The sequence below is a fragment of the Martes martes genome (genome assembly GCF_963455335.1).
Source record: "Martes martes genome assembly, chromosome: X".
NCBI classification, from domain to species: domain Eukaryota; kingdom Metazoa; phylum Chordata; class Mammalia; order Carnivora; family Mustelidae; genus Martes; species Martes martes.
Window position 1 is genome coordinate 83,119,158 of NC_137897.1, and position 7,455 is coordinate 83,126,612.

Here is a 7,455-nt window from a genome sequence, read left to right on the forward strand (position 1 = left end):
GAACTCGGGGTAAAACTGATTTCTTTCTTGAATCCACAATTCCCCATAGGTTAGCAGACTGTCATCTCACAGATGTGTGCTGTGGAGGCCTTGCCTCTGTCAACAGAAATGAGAACCTAACATTGCTAGACCTAAGTGGAAACCACCTTAAGGATTTTGGAATGCAAATGCTGTGTGATGCACTGATTCAGCCAATATGTAAACTATAGACGTTCTAGTAAGTTACTATGGTGAGTGGGAGGGAGGTGGAAGGAAGGGGGTCAAGAAAGACATGTTGGGTTTGATCATAGCCCATCGAAGTGAGGAAAGAAGAAAAACTGAGGACAAGCCATGCCTAGGCAAAATATCAGAGTAAGTGAAATGAGCAGTAGGCCTCCTTCTTGGACACAGGGACAGGGCTCGAGGCAGAGAACAGGCAGCACTGGACAGCACTGGATCTCACTGCTATGAGAAGCAGCATGGCATAGGAAAGAGAGTACCAGATCTAGATTCTGTTAGGTCTGGCTTAAATACTGGGTTTAGCATTCACTAGCTACATGACCATGCTTACTTAACCTCCCTGAACTTTAGTATCCACGTCTGTAAAATGGAGCTAATACTAGTACCCGGCTACCTGGTGTTAACAGGGGGCTTGAATGAAGTGAAACGTTCATTATAAATGTACCAATTACAACCATTGGCACATAGGTGGTACTCCATAAGTGTTAGATTCTTTCCCTTTTACTCTTATCATACTTGCCAGGGGTCTTAAATATTTACATTTGAGAGTCTTCAAGACTCAAGGAAATGAAGCTGTAATGATGCAGTTATAGGAAGTGGAGGTCTTGACTCTTTCTGGTCAATGTCCATCTGCCAGCTCAGCAGGCTGGCATGACACACAAAGTCACTCTTAATTAGGATACAGCTATGCTGTGTTGGCAGCTAACCAGTGACCAAATGGCCATTCATTTCTGGCATTCAGAACTGGAGCACATAGTGGAAAATAAAGGCCGAGTGCAAAAATTCCACATTTCAAAGCCAATTTGACAGATTGAAGTGTAAATGAAAACAACATAAAGGCCTGATTACAAATCTGGCTGAAACAGAAGCTGGTTCTCTACTAGCAAAGTGAAGTGTGTTAGTTTCAAAGGCTTGAAAGCATGGTGATTACTGCCCAGAAAGAGAATCATTCACGACATGATGAGCCTCAGAGATTTAGGGACCTCCATTCCGTGGTGTCTTTCTCAAAAGAGATGACTGCAGTTTATGTTGTCAACAGGTTGGAATGAGCTTAATGAACAATCCTAATGTTTCTTCAAGTATTGAGTAATTTAATGTGGTAGCACTCTGTAGTGTGTATTCTTCAGCAAAGGTCTTAAGTGGCAGCGATGAGAAATTATTTTGGGATGGGATGCCATTATTTGCTTTCCATTGTAAATTATTACACTGTTTCCTGTATTTCTTGCTCTTTGCCTTTTAACCAATGTGCTTCCATTCTGTTTTCAGGGCAACCTTCAAACCCTTATAATTTGTCAGCCGACAAGTTGATAACAGTGTGCAGTAATGGCTCAGAATACAAAATAAAAGACATACATGCACACACACTCACAGAATAGACATCATTCACTGACCTCAATTCAATTTTGATTTTTAGAGTATATGTAAGATAAACAACGCTGTAATTAATGGAAATATATACTTACTAAGCAAGGTGAAAGGAAATTATGGATGATTTAATGTTGTGGTGGGATTGAAAGGGGGTGTAATTCCAGGAGAGCCTTCTAAAAGGGGGAGTCTCAGCTGTAAATTACAGAGACTGGAGGAAGAAGGTTATTTTCTAAGAGCTGCTTGAGTGTGGGGCTGAATCTTATTCCTCATTGTATTCTCCCCTGCCCCATAAAGTTCCTAGCTTAGCTTTGCATATAGTAAATACATATAGAAGACCAGTTAGTAATTTAGAGCATCTGCAGGCAAGGAAAGGGGACAGTTAATGACATGTTCAATAAAGACTACGTGTCTAGACATTCAGAAGGTCAAGGAATAAAAGAGGCTGTGGCCTTAGAATGGCAGAGCTCATCTTCATTCATTCCACAGGTACTTGCTAAATATCTGCTATGTGCTAGGCACATGTGCTGGGTGCTAGGAGACAAGAGTGAATAAGACACAAGACATAATCTATGCTCTTCAGGCGTCAGGGGGCTTAGTGGTAGAGACAGGCACATAAACTGAAGAATATAATAGGGTGATCATGTGGTCTTAAGAGAGTCCTGGCAGGGGACAACTCACCCAGTCCAAGAGGGTCAGGGAAAGCTTCTTGGATGAAGGACTACCTGAGTTAAGTCTCAGGACTATTGCCTGGAAGAAATGGGGGTAAGGATAAAGAAGGGCAGCCCATGCTCAGGAGATAGCTTGAACAAGGTAGCCAGACAACAAACTGCATGGTTTATGATACTTGATGGGGAAAGGGATGGGAAGGAATTTGCTCTTGGTGGAGCACAAAATACAAAGCAGAACGTGTCAAGAAGTGAGACTGGGGTGGGTAGGCAAGGCCTTGTATGCCATCTGTGGTTAGTAAGACCTGTTAGCAGAGTTCTGAGTGCAAACTCAGTCATTGCTCTCTTTTTCTCACATACTCTAGTAGTAGTCCATTTTGAGGACTCTCTTCACCTTTCCAAAACTGGTCACCATAATAGAGCCAGTTTTGCCCCCTGCTTCTCTGTTTCTCACTGCCACAGGGGGCTGATGTTAAGAACTGACCCTAACCAGTCCCACAGAAATTTGGTTACTAGACAGTGATATGCTGGCTGGTCTGGATCCCTGCTAGCCCTGCAGTGCCATCATACTGGGACTCTGAGATTACAGATCTATTAATCCACATGCAAACATGCAGCCATTGTTCTCTAAAGTATTGCATGTGTCAGGGTGGTTGGATCTAGAGGAGCTTCTGGAATCAGCCACAGGTGTATATATATAGGAGACCTGCCCTTGCCCCACAAAGGTGTAGGTAGGCCCCTGAGTTGAGTCAGGGTCCCCACTTGAGCCTTTTTCTTTCTTCAAGATGATTTTGTTTTATGGGCCTGTTGCCTTTCACAGGCACTGGACCTTGGATAAAGGTCCCTAACACACCTTGATGCATGTTCCTAATTCTAAATTTGAAAAGAAAGGGTTTAGAGTAATTGTTCTCTTAACTCCCAGAAGACCTCTGGGCTTCCTAAGCACATTGACTCACCTCTTGCCCAACAGTGAGCTTTACACATCAAGAGGTAAGACAGCTTTTGCTACATCACTCAAAAAAAAAAAAAAATTCTCAAGGTCTTGTTACACTTCCATGACATTAAATGTCTACTTACCCTACAATTCTATAATTATCAAGGTTACTCATTTTACTTTGCTAGATAAAGATTAGCTTTTGTGCACTAAAAACTAAAATATTTATCTCACTACACACTTGAAAGAGCTTGTACCTTCTTTTGTAGTCAATGGGTTTTAACTGTGGACACACATGTGAAGCTTGAAGTGCCTGTTGGACACTGTGGGGAGTTTTCTAGTAGCTGGGCAGTTGGATATAGGAGCGTGCCCTGGAGATGATAGCTGAAGCCATGACAATGAATGAGATCCTTTAGGGAGAGTGAAAAGAGAAGAACCTCTGAGGAACATCTCTGGGGAATTAGCCCTGGGCAATACCAACTTTTAAGAGGTGGGTATGGAAAGGAAAACCCATGGAGTAAACTAGGAGAGAAATGGTGTCCTGGAAGCTATGGGAAAAGTGCTTTTCAATGGAGAATTACTCAACAGTGTCAAATGCAGCATAGAGGGCCAAAAGGATGAGTGCTGAAACCTATATCCATTGGATTTAGTCATTAGGAGGCCATAGGTGATTCTGTCAAGGGCCGTTTCAGCGGTGTGGTGGGGCTGGAAACCAGACTGCCATGACTTGAAGAGACTGGAGATGAGGAAGGGGAGAAGGAGCAGAGACTAGAGGTTTGCAAAAAGGGGGCACCTGGGTGGCTCAGTTGGCTAAACGTCTGTCTTTGGCTTAGGTCATGATCTCAGGGTCCTAGGATCAGGCTCCCTGCTGTGGGAAGTCTGTTCCCCTTGCTTGTGCTCGCTCACTCGCTCTCATAAACAAACAAATAAATGAATTTTTGAAAAGGAGGAGAGATGTGGGGCTGTAGCTGGGAGGACTTCTGGAATTGCAGGAAGGAGGGAGTTGTTCTTTTTCCTTTTTGGCTTTGTTGAGGATAGGGAGATTTGTAGGCTGAATGAAAGGAGCCAGTAGAGAGGAAGAGGTTACATATACAGGAGCAGGAACTAATGGGCTAATGCAGGAGGGCCTTGGACAAAGGCAGAGTGGGACGAGAGTGAGAGTCCAAGAGGAAGCGAAGCATTTTCTCAAGGAGAGCAGCCGAGGCTGAGGGAGGAGGTAGGTGGATGAGTGGGTGAAGTAACTGAGTGGTGCTGGGAGCAAGTAGAATGGGAATCTTTTTTTTTTTTTTTTTTTTTTAATAAACATATAATGTATTTTTATCCCCAGGGGTAGAGGTCTGTGAATCGTCTGGTTTACACATTTCACAGCACTCATCATAGCACATACCCTCCCCAATGTCCATTTCCCCACCACCCTCTCCCATCCCCCTTCCCCCCCGCAACCCTCAGTCTGTTTCTTGAGATTGAGTCTTTTATGGTTTGTCTCCCTCCCAATCCCATCTTTTCATTTTTTCTTTTCCTACCTCCCCCCAAACCCCCCCACCTTGCATCTCCACTTCCTCATATCAAAGAGATCATATGATAGTTATATTTCTCCGATTGACTTATTTCGCTAAGCATGATACCCTCTAGTTCCATCCACGTCGTCGCAAATGGCAAGATTTCATGTCTTTTGATGGCTGCATAGTATTCCATTGTGTATATATACCACATCTTCTTTATCCATTCATCTGTTGATGGACATCTAGGCGCTTTCCACAGTTTGGCTATTGTGGACATTGCTGCTATAAACATTCGGGTGCACGTGCCCCTTCGGAGCACCACGTTTGTATCTTTAGGATATATACCCAGGAGTGCAATTGCTGGGTCGTAGGGTAGCTCTATTTTCAGTTTTTTGAGGAACCTCCACACTGTTTTCCAGAGTGGTTGCACCAGCTTGCATTCCCACCAACAGTGTAGGAGGGTTCCCCTCTCTCCGCATCCTCGCCAGCATCTGTCATTTCTTGACTTGTTAATTTTAGCCATTCTGACTGGTGTGAGGTGGTATCTCATTGTGGTTTTGATTTGTATTTCCCTGATGCCGAGTGATGTGGAGCATTTTTTCACGTGTCTGTTGGCCATCTGGATGTCTTCCTTGCAGAAATGTCTGTTCATGTCCTCTGCCCATTTCTTGACTGGATTATTTGTTCTTTGGGTATTGAGTTTGATAAGCTCTTTATAGATTCTGGATACGAGCCCTTTATCTGATATGTCGTTTGCAAATATCTTCTCCCAGTAGAATGGGAATCTTATCCTCGAGGACAGGAAAACTAGTGAAGGCATCTGTTGGCTTGACTTTACACAAGACTTTTCATTTTTCATAGCATTGACACAGATCATTTACATGAAGAAACATTCAGAAAGATGGAAGCTTTAAAAATGAACAAGCCTGGGGCGCCTGGGTGGCTCAGTGGGTTAAGCCTCTGCCTTCGGCTCGGGACATGATCTCAGGGTCCTGGGATCGGGCCCCACATCAGGCTCTCTGCTCGGCGGGGAGCCTGCTTCCCCCTCTCTCTCTGCCTGCCTCTCTGCCTACTTGTGATCTCTCTCTCTCTGTCAAGTAAATAAATAAAATCTTTAAAAAAAATGAACAAGCCTGGAATCACCTGGTAGTTTCCAAGGAAAGCCCCTGAATCAGCTGCATATAGACCCCCCCCCAACAATCTGGCACCATCTTTAACAGTTGTGCAATATTCTTGTTCTAATCCTGTTAACCTTTGCTGAGGACCCTAGTGTGAAGCAAGTGGCAGTGATAGCTATTTGTTACATAGAATCATCCACTAAGTAGGATGTGAAAGGCAGAAGCACTTTAGTTGGGGCGCCTGGGTGGCTCAGTGGGTTAAGGCCTCTGCCTTCGGCTCAGGTCATAGTCTCAGGGACCTGGGATTGAGCCCTGCATCGGGCTCTCTGCTTGGCAGGGTGCCTGCTTCCCCCTCTCTCTCTGCCTGCCTCTCTGCCTACTTGTGATCTCTCTCTCTGTCAGGTGAATGGATAAAAATCTTTAAAAAAAAAAAAGAAGCACTTTAGTTCAAATGTCTTCAGCAATAATACCTTACATTCATATATTGTGTTATAAAGTTTACTATGTTTCCACAGAAATCCTCAAAGGTAGGAAGATGAGGCTCAGAGGGGTTGTGACTAGCTGTAGGTCACACCTCTCATTAGTGAGAGAACTGGGACTGGAATCTAGCCAGGATTTACAATACCCAGACCAGGCAAGGAAACAATAGAAAAAAAGATGTGAATGAGTCAACTTGAAGAAACAAGATACTTGAAATGACTAAAGGGCAAGAGGGTACATGAACACATGTTCTGTCTTATGGTGCTGATTTTAAGTAAAACTATAATTCACAAAAGAGAGAGAGAGAGGAATGAGTCGGGTTGATAGGGAAAGGCTTCCTGGAAGTGCAACTTGATGTGGGCCTTGAGAATGAGCAGGACTGAGACAGGGGAGATAGATTGGCTTGAGGCTGTAAGACTGCAGGCAACAGGGCTATGTTTGTGAGCAGCTCACCAAAAGTGCCTAGCGAGAGACAAATGTTGGCAGTAGGGTTTCCTGAGCTGCAGCAGTATCTGCACCCTAGGCTCCTACGGGTGCTCTCCAGTTCCCAGGCTCAGCTCCCTTTCTGAACTTTTAATACCTACTCCGTGTTTGTTCTTGTTCATGGACTCCTATGGCCAACTCCCTCCTCACCCCTGGTGGCATATCACATAGCCTAGCACGACTCCTACAGGACCCCATGCTTCTCTCTCCGCCTAGCTTCCACAGAACACCAGATGAGACGAGTGGAGGGAGGGAATGCCAGGCAAAGAAAACAGGATGAAGTCCACGAAATAGGTGAGCGTGGTGTGGGCTGGACAGAAAGGTAGGCTGACTTGATTAAGGTGTAGAGTTGTCTCTGGAAGCTACTTGACTAGTGCTGGGACCCTAAATAAGTCACACAGACTCTTACAGTTTCTATTTTCTCATCTGCAAAATGGGGGTAAATTGACATTAACCTTGCAGGGCAGTTGTTCCCAACATGGTGCCAACACACACACAGTAGGTACTGGAATGGTGGCTATTTGTAGGAGGGTATAAATGCAATATAACAGCTCTGTAGTCTTTGAGCTCCCAGATTTTCCTGCTGTGTAGTCAGCATTAACTGTGCATTTGAACAAAATGTGTGTGCCAGAGATAGTGAAGCTAATAGGAGAAGGGACACATAGTGAGGAGTTACTGGAAGTGAG

The 7,455-nt window shown here is 44.3% G+C and overlaps 1 pseudogene across 1 annotated transcript in view; it reads left to right on the plus strand.

Moving 5' to 3' along the window:
• Positions 1–7,095, plus strand: part of LOC308337453 (NACHT, LRR and PYD domains-containing protein 12-like) — a 42,874-nt pseudogene extending 35,779 nt beyond the window's left edge. The window contains exons 12-14 of the transcript in view: positions 50–217; positions 5,550–5,635; positions 6,986–7,095. The product of the transcript in view is annotated as an NACHT, LRR and PYD domains-containing protein 12-like (transcript). The remainder of the gene's footprint in view (positions 1–49; positions 218–5,549; positions 5,636–6,985) is intronic.
• Positions 7,096–7,455: the final 360 nt, after the last annotated feature.